We start from the raw sequence: 20,566 nt of genomic DNA, 5'->3' as shown, positions 1-20,566 counted from the left end.
TTAATATTCTAAGAACATTTCTTTGTTTTGCTTGATGAGGCTGAGCCATGGGCTAATGCCCACAATTTATAACAAGTTGTCAAAGCTGCCCAAGAAATGATATTTAGGAAGTCTTTATGCTTTCTCCACTGCTAGCATGATACTAAGAATTGTTTTAATTTTCTGTAATTCCTAAAGCTTCTTTTTATTAAAAAAAGTTTTCCTCTACTTTTGATGGTCATATCACTTTTTTTCTTCCTGTACCTTCATGAAGTTCTTGATATGAAAGCTATGCTTTCCTAGACAACTGTTATTCAGTATGAAAAGCTGCCTGGGTCTTGTCAGCCTCCATCTTACACTATTTAATTTTCATTCTGGAGCTCACAAAATGGCTATTTCTATAATGCATTCCATGTTTCCAGGTAGAAAAGATTGCTAGCACAGTAAATATCCATCTAAGCCTTCTCTCTCATCAACAAAACATGTCGTTTGTAGTACCCACACATCAACAGAACTTCCTCAAGCCTGCCACTGTTCCTTTTTCATAATTATATTTTATAATCCTCCTTTACACACGAGAGCTCAATTCACTTCCTCCTACAATGCATTAGCATCCTCTTCAAACCCATTAGTGGTATCACAAGCTGCACAGCACCGTCCCCTCTTCAAAATATTTTATTATTAAGTTACTGTACTGCAAGCTGGGAATCTATGAATATTTAAGCAAGGCATTGTATGTTTATGTACACTGTGCCAAGACAAAAAAAAAAAAGCTATTCACCCTAATATTTTGGCAATGCTATATTAAAAGCTGCTATATCGTTGAAGAGATATGTTTGTTCAAGCTGAAGCCATTTGTTATTAAATAAGTAAAACAATCCATTTTTTAAAATTCTTGGTGATTTAATCCATACCTGTCCTTCAATCTGTAAATAAAGTATCAGCACTAATTAGCCAGAGATGGGTACACTGAAACTGACTCCAGGAATCCCAGAAGTTTGGGCAGTTCCTTCGTACTCATAACTAATTCCAGTTTTGTAGGCTCTGTTTCACTTTTTAACATTTGAGATCAATTAGCCCTAGGTTTTGATGGTTTTGGTGACATCTCCACTATTGTTTGTAATTCTCTAGGTGATACGACTATCTGGAGTTTGGTAAATGGTTAGACATCAACAATCCAGTAATTTCACCCAAAATAAAATCAATTCCATGGTCTGATGCACCGCACTGTTGAAATAATATAGTGCAGAAGCAACCCAAACGCACATCCACCGATGAACAGATGTACTAATGTGGTATATCCATACAATGGAATATTTTTCAGCAATAAAAAGGAACAAAATATTAATACATGCTGCAACATGGATGGAACAACATCTGTAACTACACTCAAAACCATTAAATTTTCTGGTTTAAGTGAGGTAAATTTTATTGTGCATAAATTAAAGCTTAATAAATCTACTTAATAATTTATAGTCACTGACCTCATTGCTCTTTTAAGAAGGCCTTGTGAATTAGTGAATCACCTTAGATGGCACTGGGACTCTCCAGGTATGAATGGAGAGAGAGGTGGGATAAGAGGGAAAAGCCAGGGTAGGGTGGAGCTGTAGCCGAACCACTAAGACACTGTTAAAACTACATACACCTCTTCTCCCACCAGGTACACGTGGAGCCCCTACCCCTATGTCAGGAACCACTGCTGCCCCTGGGAGCTGGGGATGGTGAGAACATGGAGAAGGATCATCCACCTGAAACGCAGGGTTGAAAATGTCTGGCCAATGGGTCACTAACAACAACAAACTACTTCCCTGGTCAGTGCGCCCCATCTATTTAGGGAAACATAGCTACTAGCATACTTAGCATTTCACGGAGAAAATTAGCACCATTTTGCTCTTCAGCAATGTTTGACTTTATTCCATGAAAGGTAATGATTACAATAGAGACAAAATAATTCTTTAGACCATATAAAATTGGCAATTTTTGTTTCACGTCATGTCAGATATTCAGAGAAGTTTCCAGAGGAAAAATGAGGTGAAGGGTGGAAAAAATAAACAACTAAATGCAAGCTTTCCAGAACACCATGTATGATGTTTCCTTCCCTGTTTGGATTTTTCTTGCACGATTGATGTTCTCCTTCCTAAAAACATTACCCTTTGATCCTTCCATTCTGCATCTATGAACTGCTGTTTCTCTCCCCAACAATTCTTTATCCTGCATGGTACTTAGTATGTGCCAGTTGCTGTTCTAAACTTGCTATACATTTATCCCATCTAATCTCACTAAATCTATGATGTGGGACTTTAGATAAGGAAATTCAAGGGCAGAAGCATAACAGTCCAGTTACTCCCTGCCCATCTTATTTCTGTGGTCTCTGCCTGTCCCCAGGGAGCATGGGAATATCACTCAACTGATAACCATTGTATGTTGGTGCCCAGCTTCAAGAGTAAGGCAGGTGTGAGGAGTATCTCTCTCATGAGTTCTGTGGAGTCTGAGGAGACTCTCATCCCTGGAAGAACTTTCTCCTGTTGCCCTGAAGCTGGTAAACTGGCTTCTTGGTTTCCACTGCTTCTGTCCCCAAGATGAAGGAATGAGATAGATCAAGTCTGCTGGTTAGAGTCTGTCTCTTGGGAGATGCTCTGACCTGAGGTGAGCCCAGGAGGGTGTCCTTTCACATCTTCAACATCTGACCCATGAGAAGCACACATTTGTCTCAATAACACCTCGTAATGCAGATTGACTGCACTGCAAAGACTTCTTACTTGGCTCCAGCGGAAGGTAGCCAGGGACCCTCGCGCTGTTCCATCTCTCAAGTAGGACCTGGCTGCCCACAGGGCTGCCCCTCTGGTGAAGAACACGTGCCACTTTTAGGATTATCTCCTGGAAGTCTACCTCATTATGTTGAGGAAGTCAACTCAACAGATGTTTCTCACTGAGTTGGATGGGAAAGGAGAATGCACAGGTCACCAACAGGTCTTCCCTCAAAAAAAATCATCTCTCTCTCTCTCTCTCTCTCTCTCTCTCTCTCGCTCTCTCTCCCTCCCCTCCCCCAACCCATCTCTCCTTTCTGAACCATTTTATTCCTTTATTTAGGAGAGAAAGCTAGAAGTTTTTGGAAATTTCTGGCCACATACTTTTAAAATCTAGATACAGTAACACCTCATTTTGGAGTTTCGTATCTGAAATGCCCTTTTATGTATATTTGTACGGATGAACGCATCTTCCTCTTATTTCTATTTCCTGCATAAAGCCACTTATCTGCTGATGGCATGAGCCAGGCCTGCTATATTGACCACACTGGAATGAATACTGCAATGTATGCACAGCACATATTATACTACATGACAAATAACTGGGATTCATACATTTGTGTAATGAATGCACGGACCCAAACTTTTTACCTATTCATGAAAATCTGAGAGTGTTCAGCTACCATCCAAAGCTACATGGCTCTGATTATAAAGCCATACAGTCCCAAAAGCAATTACTAGCTTTTCTACAGAAATATTGTTCCATATTTGAACCTTTCCTGTAAATGCATCAGTTAAGTAATAAACATTATTTCCAGAGTTCTACACAGTTCTGCCAAAACGTCAATCATGCCCTGACACAAACAGACACTTTTTAAAATAAAGCAATTTAGAATACAATTATATGCTTAGTGCCATGAGTTCTCAGTAAGCTGTACAAAAATATCTGGCCTCTCTGCTAATGAAATGAAGGAAAAATAATTGACAGTTATCTTATGAGATTTCATTGTAATGCACATGATGTTATAATAAACCTGGTTACTGGAAATTCTATGGTCCACTATTTAAAGTACACTATATAAACTGATCACCTTGGAATCAGCTTATTTTGAAATTCCTGATGGTAAGCTTTGATGTGAATGTACTATAGATGTGAAGTAAATTACAATAGGTCTTTTCCAAACCTAGTGCATATGATCAGTGGAATAAAAACTTCACAAAAAACCTCTGTTACCATCTATAGCCAACTTATAACAGATGTTGTAGCAACAAAAATTCCAATTTGAAACAAATAAGAATTGTCTCCACAGTAGCCTATCCATGGTGCCTTTTTTGGAATTGTAATACCAAATAAGCTACAGGAAAATCAACTCTCCACACAACAGAGCAACTGAAAAAGCAAGCACAAACAAAAATACATATTCCAGATAAAATTTAGCTGATAATATGTCCTGAGTGATAATATACTTGATTTTTAACATGTTGAGGTTTCTTGGTATGATTTTAAGTAAAGGAACACCATGGTACTTTTTTCTCCACTTTTGCAATTTTTTCAGGTACACCCTAACCAGATTATTAATTTGAAAGTCCACGAGGTTTTATAGGGGTCTTAAGATAGCATCTTTGAAATTTATGAGTATCAAGTTAAGAAAATATGTTTCTGATCATTTGTAAGTGAAAGTACTCAGAATAGAAGTGAAGATTTTATTCAAAGATACAATTTGAATACTAAAATAATCTAGATGTTTTTGTGGACTTACTTTTTCCAGCCGTGTCTTCATTGGTAGGCCAACACTGGGTACAGAAGCCAGGCCTGGGAAAGAACATAAAGCAGCACCTCAGACAAAGGACTCTTCTCTAGAATATATAAAGAACTCAAAACAATCAGCCCCACCAAATATAAAGACCTGATTCAAAAATGGGCACCTGAAATGAACAGACATTTCTCAAAGAAGTAAAAGCAACAAGTAAATATATGAAAAAATGTTCCACATCACTGGTCATTCAAGAGATGCAGATGAAAACAACACTGAGATTCCACCTCACCCCACAAATAATGGTTGCTATCAAGAAATTAACCAATACCAAATGCTGGCAGGGTTATGGGGAGATAGGAACCCTTCTTCATTGTTGGTGGGAGTGCAGACTGGTGCAACCAGTATGGAAATCAATATGGAGATACCTCAGAGAACTAGTAGTAGAGGACCCATTGGACCTAGCCATCCCTCTTCTGGGTATCTTTCCAAAATAATTAAAAGAATCATATCACAGTGATATATGCACACCTATGTTTATAGCAGCACAGTTTGAAATAGCTAAAACTTGGAAACAGTCCATTTGCCCATCAGTTGGAGACTGGATAAAAAAGATGTGGTTTTTCTATAAAATGGAATACTATTCAGCCATAAAAGATGAGAAATTAGATTCATTCATAGGAAAATGGATACATATTGAGGATATACTCTTAAATGAAATAAATAAGTCACACATGTATAAATACCAAATAGTATCTCTAGTGTGAAAAACTATAATGTTACATAAGATCATAATGAGATAACTGACAATGTGAAATAGGAAGAAAAGAGCTAAAGGTTTAGGGAAAGTAGGAAGGGTAAAGGAAAGGTAATAAGGGAAAAGATAAAAATAGGAGAAAATGAAAAAAATGGAAATAAAGTGTTTGTAAATGGTGAGGGGAGGAGGGGATGAAGGGAGGGCAGGGACAAGGGGAAAAAATGAGAACCAACACCTGTCATGTAAAGGTACAAGATCACAATGATGAATGTAACTTTATTGTATATCAAAAATGTACCAAAAGTCTGCAATCACCCGGCGGCGTGCACGCGAGCTCCCGGCCTGCGCGGGAGCCCCCGGCCTGCACGACAACAGACCAGGAAGGCCCCAAAGACCCCAGAGGGGGTTTTTTTCAGCTGCCTGCCTGCCTGCCTGCCTGCGATCACCCGGCGGCGTGCGCGTGAGCTCCCGGCCTGCGCGACAACAGACCCAGGAAGGAAGGTAGCCGCGCGGGCGCCCTTGAAACACCCACACGACCCCCCCCCCCGTTCTCAAAACTCCTGATCGGGCCAGTCCTTAGACCAACTCTGCAGAGGCATAGGTTCCCATGAAGGGTAGTTTTCTGAGCTCCGAACTTTGATCATCTTTAAAGAAAGGGCAGGGGAAACCTGTAATAGAACGGAGTGGAGTTCAACCCTGAGGGTAAGGAAACTAAAGTTAGGCTTTGTAGATTGTGTTCAGTCTCAGTCGTGAGGAACAGCCATTGGCTAGCTATAACCAGGGGATTGGGTTCCGCATATGACTGTGCATGTGGTATAATATGAGATCAGAGATAGCCTGAAAGAGGACCTTCAAATTCTTTTTCTTTCCCTCTCTCTTGTCTCTTTTTTCCTCTTTCCACCCTAAAATTTCTTTCTTTTTTCTGTCCTGTCTCTCCAACTCAGTCTCTTGCTCCACCATAGTGTCCCTCATCTCCCTTTTTATTCCAGTTCCTGAAGAACTCAGACTTCTTTTTTTATTTTTTGTTTTTAGGACGGGTTTCTCTTTATGTTCTTTTCTCCAGTCATTTTACCTCACTCATGGCTCTGTACCTTCAAGGGAAGGCAAGCGCCTGTTACTGTTAAGGGGATATATTCCTGTCCTTATTCCTGCACTCTCTCTATCCCCCCTGAACTTAATAGCTTTGTAAAGATAGTAAGGTAATTCTACAACCTCTGGATTCACTTCAAACCTGCTCTAATTCTTTCACTTATCTAATCCTCTTGTTCTAAGTCGAACCCCCCATCCTAAATGGTAAAGATGCCATATTGAAAAGAATATTCACTGCAAACATACTATGAGCTGCTTCTTGAAATTAATCTAATTCACATGAGTTAAAGGTGATACATTAATGACTACCATAAGTGGTCAGTTGGCAAGCTGTGCCTGATCCTATTGGGCTGCTGAATGTATCAATTGGGACAAAGAGTGGTGATTGATTTAAAGAGTTGTTTTCTCTGATATTATGAAAACGAGAATGTCTATGAGTCATTAGAAACTCAAAAGCTAAAACGCAACTATATTAGGAAGATTTAAGTAATACCCAGAAATTAAAGAAGGACAACCCAACAATAAAAATAAAAATGAGAAAACACTTAAGCAAGACACAAAAACAAATATCCAGTTCACCAATAGCAAATAGTAGGACAAATGAGGATGAAAAGTCTGATAGTGAACCAACAGGACTCCCTGGACCCATAGCACAGGAGGTAACAAAATTGATCAATCAGGCTCTAGAAAAATTCAAATCAGAAATAATTTCCCAGCTAGCCAGAGAGATGATGAGCAAAATAGAAGTCATGATTCGAGACTCTAGAGCAGAAACTGAGAAAAAAATAGATGAGCTCAAGACTGTGATAGAAGCCATGAAGACTCAGCATAAGAAAGACATGGAAACAATGAATGCCCAACAGAGGAAAGAAATGGAATCCATAAAACAGATTCAAACAGATATCCAGGAGATTAAAAACTCTATTGAAAGTGTACGAAACAGAATAAAAGATTGCGAAGATAGAATTTCAGATATAGAAGATAGGATAGCAGTCAGTGACCGTGAAAAAAGAGGTCTATTAAAAACAGTAAGGGATCATGAGAAATCAATCCAACAACTCCTAGACGATACAAAGAAAAATAACATAAGACTGATAGGAATTCATGAAAAAACAGGAGAAAACACAAATGATATAAAAAAGCTCTTCACAGAATTAATGACAGAAAACTTCCCAAACAGAAGGGAAGAATTAGACATACAGATAAGTGAGGCATATAGAACCCCAACTAGCCACGATCAAAAAAAATCTACACCTAGACATATAATAATCAAGATTCCAGAAATCCAACAGAAAAACAAAATACTACAAGCAGTAAGAGAAAAGAAACAAATCACATGCAAAGGGAAGCCCATTAGAATCACAGCAGACTTTTCAACACAAACCCTTAGGTCAAGGAGAGCCTGGAGTGAGGTATTCCAAGTCCTAAAAGAAAAGAATCTCCAACCTAGACTTTTGTATCCTGCAAAACTCTCTTTCAAAATAGATGGGGAAATAAAATACTTCCACGACAAAGAGCACCTGAGAAATTTCATGAACACCAAACCAGCACTGCAAGGAATTCTAAACAATATCCTAGAAAAGGACAACGAAATTCACAATAACATGAGGCCCAACAGACCAAATCAAATAGGCAAGGCAAGAAACTAAAAGGAGATGGGAGAAAAAGTAAAAAGAGTCAACAAATGGACAAAAACATGACAAGAATAAGTCAAAATATATCAGTTGTAACCATCAATGTTAATGGCCTCAATTCACCAATCAAGAGAAACAGATTGGCAGAATGGATTAAGAAGCAAAATCCAACAATATGTTGTATACAAGAAACACACCTAGTGCAAAAGGAAGTCCATAGACTGAAAGTGAAAGGATGGAAAACAATTCTCCATGCGTCAGGAGTCCAGAAAAAAGCAGGGGTAGCAATCTTATTCTCAGATAAAGTAAATTTCAAACCAAAACTCATTAAGAGAGACAAAGAAGGACACTACATCCTTGTAAAGGGAACAATTCAAGAGGAAGAGCTGACAATCATAAACATATATGCACCAAATATAAATGCCCCCAACTATATAAAACAAATATTAAGTAACATGAAAAACCAAATAAGCACTAATACAATTGTAGTGGGGGATTTAAATACCCCACTATCACAAATTGACAGATCTACTAGGCAGAAAATCAACAATGAAATAATAGAACTGAACCAAGCTTTGGAACACATGGACTTAATAGATGTTTATAGAGTATTCCACCCCCAAAAACCAGAATATACATTCTTTTCGGCTGCACATGGATCATTCTCCAAAATAGACCACATACTGGCTCACAAAACAGGTCTAAATAAATGCAAAAAAATTGAAGTCATCCCCTGTTTATTATCAGATCATAGTGCAATCAAACTAGACATCAATAGCACAAGAAACTATAGAAACTTCACAAGCACATGGAAACTGAACAACACTCTCCTAAACAATCAATGGATTACAGAGGAAATTAAAGAAGAAATTAGACAGTTTTTACAAATAAATGAGAATGCCAATACAACATACAGGAATCTTTGGGACACAATGAAAGCAGTTCTACGTGGAAAATTCATAACATTGAATGCCCACACTAGGAAAACAGAGCGGGCTCAAATAAACAACTTAACGATGAAACTTAGACTCCTAGAAAAACAAGAGCAAGAAAAACCCAAAGCTCGAACAAGAGAGGAAATTATAAAGATCCGAGCAGAAATCAATGCAATTGAAATTAAGAAAACGATACAAAAAATAAATGAAACAAAGAGCTGGTTTTTTGAAAGAATAAATAAAATTGACAAACCCTTAGCTAATCTTATCAAAAAAAGGAAAGAAAAGGCTCAGATCCATGCAATTAGGAATGAAAAAGGCGAAGTCACAACAGATCCGAAAGAAATCCAGAGGATCATGAACACCTACTTTGAGAACCTGTACTCTAATAAAATGGAAAACACAGAAGAAATGGACAGATTTCTAGATACTTATGAATTACCAAAGTTGAACGAAGAAGATAAAAACATTTTAAACACCCCAATCACAATCAGTGAAATTGAAAATGTAATTAAAAACTTACCAACAAAGAAAAGCCCAGGCCCTGATGGATTCACTGCTGAATTTTACAAGACATTTAGAGAAGAACTACTACCATTACTCTTCAAACTTTTCAATGAAATTGAAAGAGAAGCTATACTTCCAAATTCATTCCTGGAAGCAAGTATCACTCTGATTCCCAAACCAGAGAAAGATACAACCAAAAAGGAGAACTACAGACCAATCTCCTTAATGAATATAGATGCAAAAATCCTTAATAAGATACTAGCAAACAGAATACAGAGGATTATTAAGAAGATCATCCATCATGACCAAGTCGGATTTATTCCAGAGATGCAAGGGTGGTTCAACATACGAAAGTCAGTGAATGTAATACATTATATTAACAAAGTCAAGGACAAAAACCATATGATCCTCTCAATAGATGCAGAAAAAGCATTTGATAAAATTCAACACCCATTCATGATAAAAACCCTGCAAAAAATTGGAATAGATGGTCTATACCTCAATTTAATAAAGGCTATTTATGAAAAACCATCAGCCAACATCATATTGAATGGCCAAAAACTGAAAACCTTCATGTTAAAATCAGGAACAAGACAAGGATGCCCACTATCGCCACTTCTCTTCAATATAGTTCTGGAAACATTAGCCACAGCAATTAGACAAGAGAAAGAAATTAAAGCAATAAAGATAGGAAAGGAAGAAGTTAAACTATCATTATTTGCTGATGATATGATACTCTACATTGAAGATCCAAAAAACTCCACCAAAAAACTTCTAGACTTAATTGACAGATTCAGTAAAGTATCTGGATACAAGGTGAATACCCAAAAATCAATAGCCTTTCTATACACAAATAACAGACAGACAGAAAGAGAAATAAGGGAAAAAATTCCTTTTACAATAGCATCCAAAAAAATGAAGTATCTAGGAATCAATCTAACAAAAGAAACAAAAGATCTCTACACTGAAAACTACAGCACTCTGAAAAAAGAAATCGAAGAGGATATAAAAAAATGGAAAGATATCCCCTGCTCCTGGGTAGGAAGAATCAACATAGTGAAAATGGCCATACTACCGAAACTGCTATATACATTCAATGCAATGCCAATTGAAATTCCAACACTATATTTCACAGAACTAGAAAAAAGAATCCAAAAATTCATTTGGAACCACAAGAGACCTAGAATAGCAAAAGCCATTATAGGCAACAGTCACATGGCACCAGGTGTAACAATTCCCAATTTGAAACTATACTACAAAGCCACTGTGATAAAATCAGCATGGTACTGGCAAAGAAATAGGCCTGAGGATCAATGGAACAGACTGGAAGACACAAAAACAAATGCAGATGTACTCAGCTACCTCATCTTCGACAAAGGAGCTCACCATCCTCAGTGGAGGAAAGATAGCCTCTTTAATAAATGGTGTTGGAAAAACTGGATATCAACCTGTCACAGATTAAAATTAGACCCTTATCTTTCGCCATGCACTAAATTAAAATCCAAATGGATTAAAGATCTAAATATTAAAACAGAAACATTAAACTTGCTGGAAAGTAAGTTAGGCAGAACTCTGGAAGACATTGGTATAGGAAAAGACTTTATGAACAAATCCTCAGTAGCACGGGAACTAGCAGAAAGAATCAACAACTGGGATCTCATCTTACTAAAAAGCTTCTGTACTTCAAAAGAAACCATTAGCAGAACTAAGAGACAATCTACAATGTGGGAAAAAATTTTTACCAGCTGTACCTCAGACAAAGGACTATTATCAAGGATATATAAAGAACTCAAAACAATCAGTCCCCCCAAATATAAAGACCCGATCCAAAAATGGGCATCCGAAATGAACAGACATTTCTCATACAAAGAAGTGAAAGCAGCAAGAAAATATATGAAAAAATGTTCCACATCACTGGTCATTCGAGAGATGCAGATGAAAACAACACTGAGATTCCACCTCACCCCACAAAGAATGGCTGCTATCAAGAAATCACACAATAACAAATGTTGGCGGGGTTGTGGGGAGAAAGGAACCCTCCTCCATTGTTGGTGGGAGTGCAGACTAGTGCAACCACTATGGAAATCAATATGGAGATACCTCAAAGAGCTTGGACTGGAGGTTCCATTTGACCCAGCCATCCCTCTGTTGGGTATCTTTCCAAGAGAACTAAAAGAATCATATCACAGAGAAGTATGTGCACCCATGTTTATAGCGGCACAGTTTGTAATAGCTAAATCTTGGAAACAACCTATTTGCCCATCCGTTGGAAACTGGATAAAGAAGTTGTGGTTTTTCTATAAAATGGAATATTACTCAGCCATAAAGAGCGAGAGAATAGATTCATTCATAGGAAAATGGATACATATTGAAGATATACTCCTAAGTGAAATAAATAAGTCCCACATGTGTAAATACCAAATAGTTTCCCTGGTGTGAATATTCTGCAACAATGCATAAGATTCTAATAAGATTACTGACATTTAGAAATGGGAGGAAAGGAGCTAAAGGTGTAGGGAAGGTGTGATACGTAGGGGAAGAACAAAAAGGGAAAAGAAAAAAATGTGAGAGAATGAAAAGATGAAAATAAAGTGTTTGTAGATGGGGAGGGGAGGAGGGGGTGAAGGGAGGGCAGAGGTAAGGGGAAAAAAATGAGAATCAAGACTTGCCATGTAAAGGTACATGATCCCAACAATGAATATAACTATACTGTATCCCTAAATGTACCAATAAACTCAATAAAAAAAAATGTACCAATAAACTCAATGAGAGGAAAAAAAAAAAAGAACATAAAGCAGCAGTTGAGAACAAAGAAATGAACATCAGGAGGTTGCACTATGAGGATGCATGGGAGGGCAGAACCTATGAGGGGTGTCTACAAAATGGTGAAATGCTTGCCCACTCTTCAAAGTCCACTTCACCCTCCTCATGTCCTACCTTTCCCTGCATAACATACCCATTCCCTTGATAAAAGCTGAGACTTGTTTCCAGGTGCATACTAGTCCTCCATTTATTTTCTCTCCAGCACTGGGTATTGAGCCCTGAGCCTCTTCTTCATCCTTAGTTCTTTTTACTTTTTATTTTGAGATGAGTTCTTTCTACATTGCTAAATTGCCCAAGCTCTCAGCTCTTACTTAAAATACTCCTGCCTAGGTCTCTCCTAGTGCTGTGATTACAAATATGCACCACCACACCTGGTTTGTATCTTTTGAATCTAATTTAAACCATGTAATGATTTTCTAGCCAATGAGATATTAGCAGAAGTGCCACACTTCCAAGGATTTTTTTTTTAAACAAGGAGCATCACAGCCTTTCTTCCTACCTCCAAACTTACTAGTAAACTGTATGTGCAAATATAAATATTAGAAGACTAGCAGTAGCTTTTGACCCAGAGATAGCTCAAAAGTGAGCCAGATGTGTTGCGGATGTGCGAGCTAGAACAATGGAGATGTGCCACACTCTGTGCCAGATTGAGTCCATTTATTGTAGCTGGCAGCCAAAGCGGGGCTACTGCCCGCAAAGTTCTCTCAGCAATGAGAAGTGCTTTGATTTCTTCTTTTAAACCATGCTTTCAGCTGGGGGAGGGCTCAGGGAAAAGAAAGCAGACTCTTACAGAAACACTATGTCAGGTTAGTGGGGAGCACAAGGAAGTTTCACACACTAGGTGAGCTACAACTGCAACTGCAGCAAGTTTTCTGTCAAGCAGGATGTGGGTTTTGAATACTTTGTCCAAGCATAAGCACTGCACCCAAGCACAGGTTCCATCTGGCACTGAGGCTGAAAATGGAGTCAGCTTAGCTATCACAGATGGGGACAAAATGTCGGTAGGGCTGTTATTCTCACTCTGAACCACGTATCTTCTGAATTCTTTAGAAGAGAAACAATAGTATCTTTGTCTTTACTAAGTCACTGTACCATGTAGAACGTGCAGTAAAATCTAATACTAACTTATAAATGCAGCATCAGAAGGTAACTCCACAAACAATATAACAAATGCTGCTTTCTCCCAGAAGTTTATACCCTAAAATTCCAGTCATGTACTAAATAGCTCTATATGGATATAGCAACAGTTCATTCCAAAGACTCAAATAAAACTCATCTTTCCTTCCAGAAGTGCTTTTGTTCTGTAGTGCCCACAGCAGGTTGAGCGAACATCCCCTATTTATTTGCCAAATGAAAAAATCTGGAAAATCTTTTCTCCTTCCATTCACTCATCATCTGCCAGTATCCAGCATCTCTGTTCTCCAAGATGGCTGGGGTCTTCCTGCAGCAGTCATTACCTATTTCTCTCCATGCCCTGCATCATCCTTCTGAACTTGACCTTCATCATTCCTTACATGAATTACAGTGATAACCTTTCACTGTTGTGCCTGCCTCTAGACTCAACTCTACTAACTCCCTCCTATCATCCTACATGAACATGTGATAGCATCAGTTCCCTGCTTGACATCATCATGGCTACCATTCAGGATGGAAAAAGGCCAGTCACCTTAGTAGGGTCAGCAAGGTCCTTCAGGATCTAGCAGCTCTAAGCCCCTTAAAAATCCAAATGCACCTGTCTTCATTCTCTCCTCCCATCACTCACCACAACACAGAGTCTTTGGAAGCCATGCTTTTCCAGGCCCCTGCAGCTTTGTCACTCCAGCATCTTCACCTGGAAAGACCTTTCCCTACTCATTCAGCCAGAGCTTTCATGTAATTATCCAAATCAAGTGACCACAAAGCAAGAAAGTAGCACTGACAGCTGACCAATAAAATCCACACATTTTTTTAACTGCATTCTTCAAGCTATGTAACAATTATTTATGTGCATATTTCACTCACAAAATGAATTGTGTAGGTGTTAAGTCAGGGTTTAGATCTTTTTATTCTGGGAGACCCACTGCCCAGAAAGTGATATTTATTACAGTGATGGAAACAATTATGGCCAACCCTAATTGCAAACATTCTACACACTAACATTGCTCTAAGCACTTTTTGTGTCTTGTTTATCACAGAAACATCTAACAAGGAAGCACTATTACTATTTTTAAATGTAAAACCAAACAACGGCAGAAAGGTAAAGTAACATAGCCAGGGAGGCAGAAAACCCGCTCCACATCCACACTCTTCATCTTGGAATCACTTCTTCAGCATGTTTCTAAGGAGGCATTTTTGTTTTCTTCTCATTTTCTTTCTATTTTCCACAACTACATCAGGCCCCAAACAGACGTTATATCTTTGAATATAGCATGGAGATCAAAAGAAACTTTTATTTACATTTTCAAAGAAAAAAAATGTAGAAATTTCCAGAAAGCGATATTGATTGGAAGGAATGCTCTGAGAATTCTGTAAAATATAAATTCCTAGTTCCAACCAGGACCTACTGAATCAGCATCCCAAAAGTTAGAGGGATGTGAAAATTCTGAGAATTTTGAGCATGTGTTGCTATTTCAACTCAAATTCAGAAGTTCCTCGATTTACTTAGTCTAACTTCCTCAAATGTGAAAGGAAGTATGTTGGCATTGTTCATTCTTGCTGAACCCATAACTCCACAAACTGCCCTGCAAAATTACTAAAGGTTTGTAGTTTTTAGTTGTAAAGAGATATATTTTATCTCTGTTATGATGACTGAGTCAGTACTTTCATGTATATTTCCCCATCAATTTTTGGAAGACAGTTTTGCAGTATGCATTAGTCTAAGTTGGAGGTTGTTCTCTTTTAGGGTTTGAAATACCTCACTCCAGGCTCTCCTAGACTTGAGGGTTTGTGTTGAAAAGTCTGCTGTGGTTCCTTTTCATGTGATTTGTTTCTTCTTTCTAACTGCTTGTAGCATTTTGTTCTTCTGTTGGGCTTCTGGGATCTTGATTATTATATGTATATGTGTAGATTTTGTTTTTATTATGGCTAGCTGCAGTCCTATATGTCTCACTTATTTGTATGTCAAATTCTTCTGCTCTGTTTGGGACGTTTTCTGTCATTAATTCTGTGAATATTTTTTATGTTATTTGTACCTTCTCCTGCTTTTTTATGGACTAATCTTATATTCTTCTTCTTTGCATCATCTAAGAGCTACTGGATGATATCTCACGTTCCCTTACTATTGGGGGGGGGTCTTTTTGTTTGTTTGTTTTGTACCAGGGATTTAACTCAGGACCTTATGCTTGTAAGACAGGTGGCAGAACCACCGAACTAAATCTCCAGCCCTTCCCTTACTATTTTAAGAGATCCTTCTTTTCATGATCACTGATCTCCATCTTCTCTTCTATATCTGATATCGGGTCTTCAGATTGGCTCAGTCCTTATGTATATTTTCAATAGAGTTTTTAATCTCCTAGATATCTGTTTGAATCTGTTTCATGGATTCCAATTCTTTCTTATCCTGGGCTTTCAGGGCTTCTATCATGGTCCTGAGCTCATGTACTTTTTTTATCTATTTCTATTCTAGAATCTCTAATCGTGTCTTTCATTCTGCTCAACAACTCTTTACTTATCTGAGAAATTACTTTTTTTGAATTTTTCCAGAGGCTCATTTATCTGTTTTGTTACTTCCTGTACTATCAGTTCAGGGTGTCCAAGTGGGTGATTATCAGACTTTTCCACCTCATTTTCCCCAGAATTTGCCTTTGGTGAGCTGGAAGTCTGTGTTTGTGCTTGTGCCTTGCTTGAATGTCTTCTCATTTCTATTTTTGTTGTTGGTTGGTCTTGGTTTGATAACTAGGTTAATACTTCGGTCTTCCTGTTATAGCTTGTTCTTAGGTTTTGAGTGACTCTGAGGCAATTTCTTTTTCATTATACCAGGAAGGACAACTGATAAGATCAATCACAACACCTTAGCCCAAGTGATACAATCAGCAATAAGAAAGCATCAAGCACAGCTTAGAAAAATGACAATTTGTGGTAATTATTACTCTATCACCTTTAACTGTGTGAATTAAATAAAAATTGAGGCTGGAGCTCAGGACAATGGCTTTTACGACCCCCTCTGCCTCTGTAGTATGAATCCAGGTACCAGCACAGCCAGGAGGCCAGAGGTGCACAGGGGAGGGGGGACTGCAGGCACCCGTATGGCTCCATCTCTCACCACTCTGCTGCCGAGGTCCAGGGGCTGGGGCAGGGACTACAGGCTAGTTCCATGTGGCTCTGTGAGGCAGTACTTTCTATTCAACAGTAATCCTTTCCTCCATAAACTGTCAAAGTAATTTCAGTCATAATTCTGCAAGTTACTTTCATATCTTAGGAAGGAATGCCTCTACATCAGTATGTGGAGCTCATTTCAAAGAGCTGTGCATGCTCCTTTCTTTAGTTCCATTTGCCCTATTCTTTCAAAATGAGAGAGAATTTAATAATGCAATTTGATTTTGTGTAGACCATAATCTATAGTCACTTGAAACACATCTTTTTATTCATAAAAATTGTTTTATTTCTATTTTCTTTTCAAGCACATTTTTTCATGTGGACTCACTGAAGAATGTACAAATAAAAACGTACAAACCAAAGCATAATCAGGAAGGAGTATGCATGTATGTGGAGAGATATAGCCCTCACCTAAATGTTGATTTCCTTTAGTTTATATTATATTTTAATTTTTTTAATGTGTATCATGAACAAAGTGAGGATAGTATCAGCACTAGAACACAGATCTTCTAATTCTTAATCTGGAACCCTTCTCACTTTACCACTGGTTTTCAGCACAGGGTAATGCACAGGAGACACACATCTGGTCATTTTATAAGTTAGAAGGATTGTATTTGACAACCAGGGCTCAAAGTTAGAAAAAGGATTTCACAAGTTGAGGGACTTTGGAAAGGTTTCCTACTGTTACTAAAACACAGTTTCTGCATTTAAATGTATTCCACACCTCATAGCCTCACTACTCCCATAGAATCAAGTGAGTCAGCTCATGCAGATTTTAACACAGTGCCTAAAAGTACTATTATTAGTCAAATAATATCTACTTAACATAATTAACAGAGCATCAAGGATAGGAAAAATTCTTGCTATAATGATGTGATCTAAAATAATGGAACTCATTCTATTTTCTGAAATATTCTTTGGAATGAATTTAAATATCTCTGTTTTTTATAGCTCCAGAATTTTATAAAATAGCATTAATGTTTTGCATTTTGAACTAATCTGAAGTAGAATGTTTAAGAATTTAATTCAAATTAATGTTAGTGTTGCCACTTTCATAGGGATGGAATAAAAAGTTAGAATGTTACCAAAGACACAGCTGGATTCCTGTCAATGCTAATAATGCTTTAACTTCATCAGTTATTAGTGCAATTTAAAAATCTTTTCAACATTTCCTCACAAACCACACCTCCCCCTAAGTAATTCCTCCTGATTGCTCCAGAGAGTGTCTTTAGACTGCTAGCTTCAGCAGCTCCTCAGACTGAACAGGATAAGCAAAGCAAGCAACCTTGACCCCACTCTTTCCCCTGCCAAGTGTCCTGTCTGAATGCAGGGCTTCTGTGTTCACCAAAGTAGAAAAAGGAGGTTTACTTATGAGAAATAATTCCCAGACCTCTTGGTATGAGAGCCCTCCCCCGTGGGTCACCAATTATCACAAAGTAAATTATACTCTATTTAATTTACTTTTTTAAAAAAAAAATCCACCATGAAATGATTTAAAGTAAATAGAATATGTGTTAGGGCCAGGGATTTAGCTCAGTGGTGCCACCGCCTGCCTCACAAGCAAAAGGTCCTAAATTCAATCCCCAGTACGAATAAATAAATAAATAAATGATACAAAATAAAAAATAAAATAGAATATGTGTTATATAAGAAGTCCACATTGGAAGAGACGATGAATAGTGTGCCACACAAATACTGAGGAAGTCAGAATTTCCAAAAATTTAAAAACCAAACCTCGAAACAATTCACTACTTAATCCAGATAATTAAAGGTAAAACAGACATTTTTCTGTAGTAAATTTTATATCTTCTTTAAGAATTCCATATCTTGTCCATTGTGACAGATCAGAAGTTTGAGGGTGTATATAACATTAAATACGAAAGTATTTAATGACTTCAAATAAAAGACATTTTGATTTTAAAGAATTCAACAATAATTCTTCAAATATGACTGATCATTAAACCCATCAAAGTTAATGGTACAAGACTGAAATTTTTATCAGTACATAGTGAAACACATCTAAAGCAACTGTAGTGAAAAGAAGGGATGATAAAAGGATTTCAGTTCTCTTTGGGGAATGCATAAATGTAGGCCAGTGTGTCCCAATGGCCAAAAACAGGTTAATGCCAGCTCTAGATGAATTCAAAGGGTACATTTGAAGTTATAATGATTTTGATAGCACGGTAGTAATTTCTGGACATTCTCCCACCCACCATTTTCCCAAACCTTGAGAAAGCGTTCTGATTCTTTCCATATATGCCATTTTTACAAAGGAGTAGAGCCTTTGAAAGAAAAACATTTTTGGCTCTGTTAAAACTAGTGTATTCTTCCAGCCCTGTATTCAGTGTTCAGGACTGGACAGGCAATTACATGCAAATTTGTTGGGAGCTAGGAGGTTCATTTACTACATTCAACCCCATAGAGGAAGATCAATAGAAGTGCAAAACCTAATCCTAGATGAAAGCACCATGATCAGGTAATGGTTATAGAGTTAAGGCCCTCACAAGAATGTTAGGAATCAAAAGGGCATGCCAGAAAAAAGCATTATGCATAGTGCTTTTTTGAACCATATGGGAAAGACAAGAGACAAAGTGAACCAAGGAGTTAGAACACAAGAAGGTAGACATGCAGTTCAACACAAATTGTTAGGGTTTTTCAAAAGACATGAATGAGGATCGGACCAATTAAAAATGGCTGCTTTGAAAATCTTTTGTTGGTTATTTAAAGAATAGTGGTGTGCAAACCATTGCTCAAACTTATTCAAGCCATGCTTACATTTAACTCTTAAGTAAAAGAGGAACTCCTTACTGCTAGCTTTCCCATCTTTTAGTTTGTGTGGGCCTTTTTTTCCCTGATATTCGCCTCTATGTAAGGACACATTCCCTATTGACATTCAATAAAAGCTGTTGAAAATTTCATAATAAAAATTCACGAATATATAAGTTTAGAATTATTGATTTTATGGACGAAAGAGAATGTAAACGAACAGGGTGGGAACCAATTCATGTTGTAGAGTCTGATGTTGCTCTGACTGTTTAATTTGAATATATCCACAGGGTTTGATGGATATGTAGCAGTCATCACAAGGGGAAAATATAAGTCCATAAAACATAATTAGCTTTCATCAGTATGGACTATTAGTATCTTTAGGAAATAGTATGAGGACACTTGACCTGGTGTCCAGTAGATTATCAAAGGATCCTTGGATGGTCTCCAAAGTTTGCATACATCTACTCAAATTGCATGCAAATTTTATGTATATGAGACCTACTGCCATTAACTGGAGGGGGAAAAAAATCTTTCATAAGATTTCTAGAGTTTTTCTTTAATAGAGAAAGAAATCTAGAACCCCTAATAGGAAAATTGAGCAGCATTTGTTCTCCTGGTTAATCTAGATTCCCTAAGAAGCAGGTACCAGAAACAAGAGGAAATGCCTGGGAGAGACAGTGGGGGAAGAACTGCAGAAGATGGGAAGAACTGCTACAAGATACAAGCCTGACCCTAAGAAAAGAGAGAGATGGAAGCAATGCAAGAAAACCGATACCACAGTACTTTGATAAGAATATGTAATACATTTTCTAAAGTATTTTGATTAGAAGGCCTTGACTTAATGACCTTGGCCCAATCCTGATTTTGAAGATTATGTAGCACGTTTAATCTATGCCACTCAATAAAGATTATTAAAGAGAGTTATTCTCATAAGAAAGCAATCTAAAATCCTTGCATAAATCTTCATACTAAAACTTAAGGAGGGAACAGGGAAAAAACTCCAAGAGCACCATAAATAAAATTAAAAAGTGAACCAGGAGAATGTTTACAGTGTACATTACAAATTCTTAAGTTATAAAACACTTTCACAATTCAATAATAATATACATACCAATTGAAAAATGAACCAAAGAATAAAAAATATAAGGAAGAAAAATGTACATAGTTTACGTATGAAAAATCAACTTCACTTACAATGAATAAAACACAAATTAAATAAGCTGCCATTTTCATTTACATATTTGGCAACTAATAAAAATAATATAAATCACCATTGGCA

At 37.4% G+C, this 20,566-nt stretch overlaps 1 long non-coding RNA gene across 1 annotated transcript in view; it reads right to left on the bottom strand.

Annotated features, from left to right (window-relative positions):
- Positions 1 to 4,485: 4,485 nt before the first annotated feature.
- Positions 4,486 to 20,566, bottom strand: part of LOC104861471 — a 52,066-nt gene continuing 35,985 nt past the window's right edge. Inside the window, exon 3 of the long non-coding RNA XR_780057.2 lies at positions 4,486 to 4,539. This is a non-coding gene — a long non-coding RNA (uncharacterized LOC104861471). The remainder of the gene's footprint in view (positions 4,540 to 20,566) is intronic.

Source organism: Fukomys damarensis, unplaced genomic scaffold (genome assembly GCF_012274545.1).
Source record: "Fukomys damarensis isolate Sample0158 unplaced genomic scaffold, DMR_v1.0_HiC HiC_scaffold_10, whole genome shotgun sequence".
NCBI lineage: Eukaryota > Metazoa > Chordata > Mammalia > Rodentia > Bathyergidae > Fukomys > Fukomys damarensis.
This window is presented reverse-complemented; position numbering and strand designations above follow the sequence as displayed.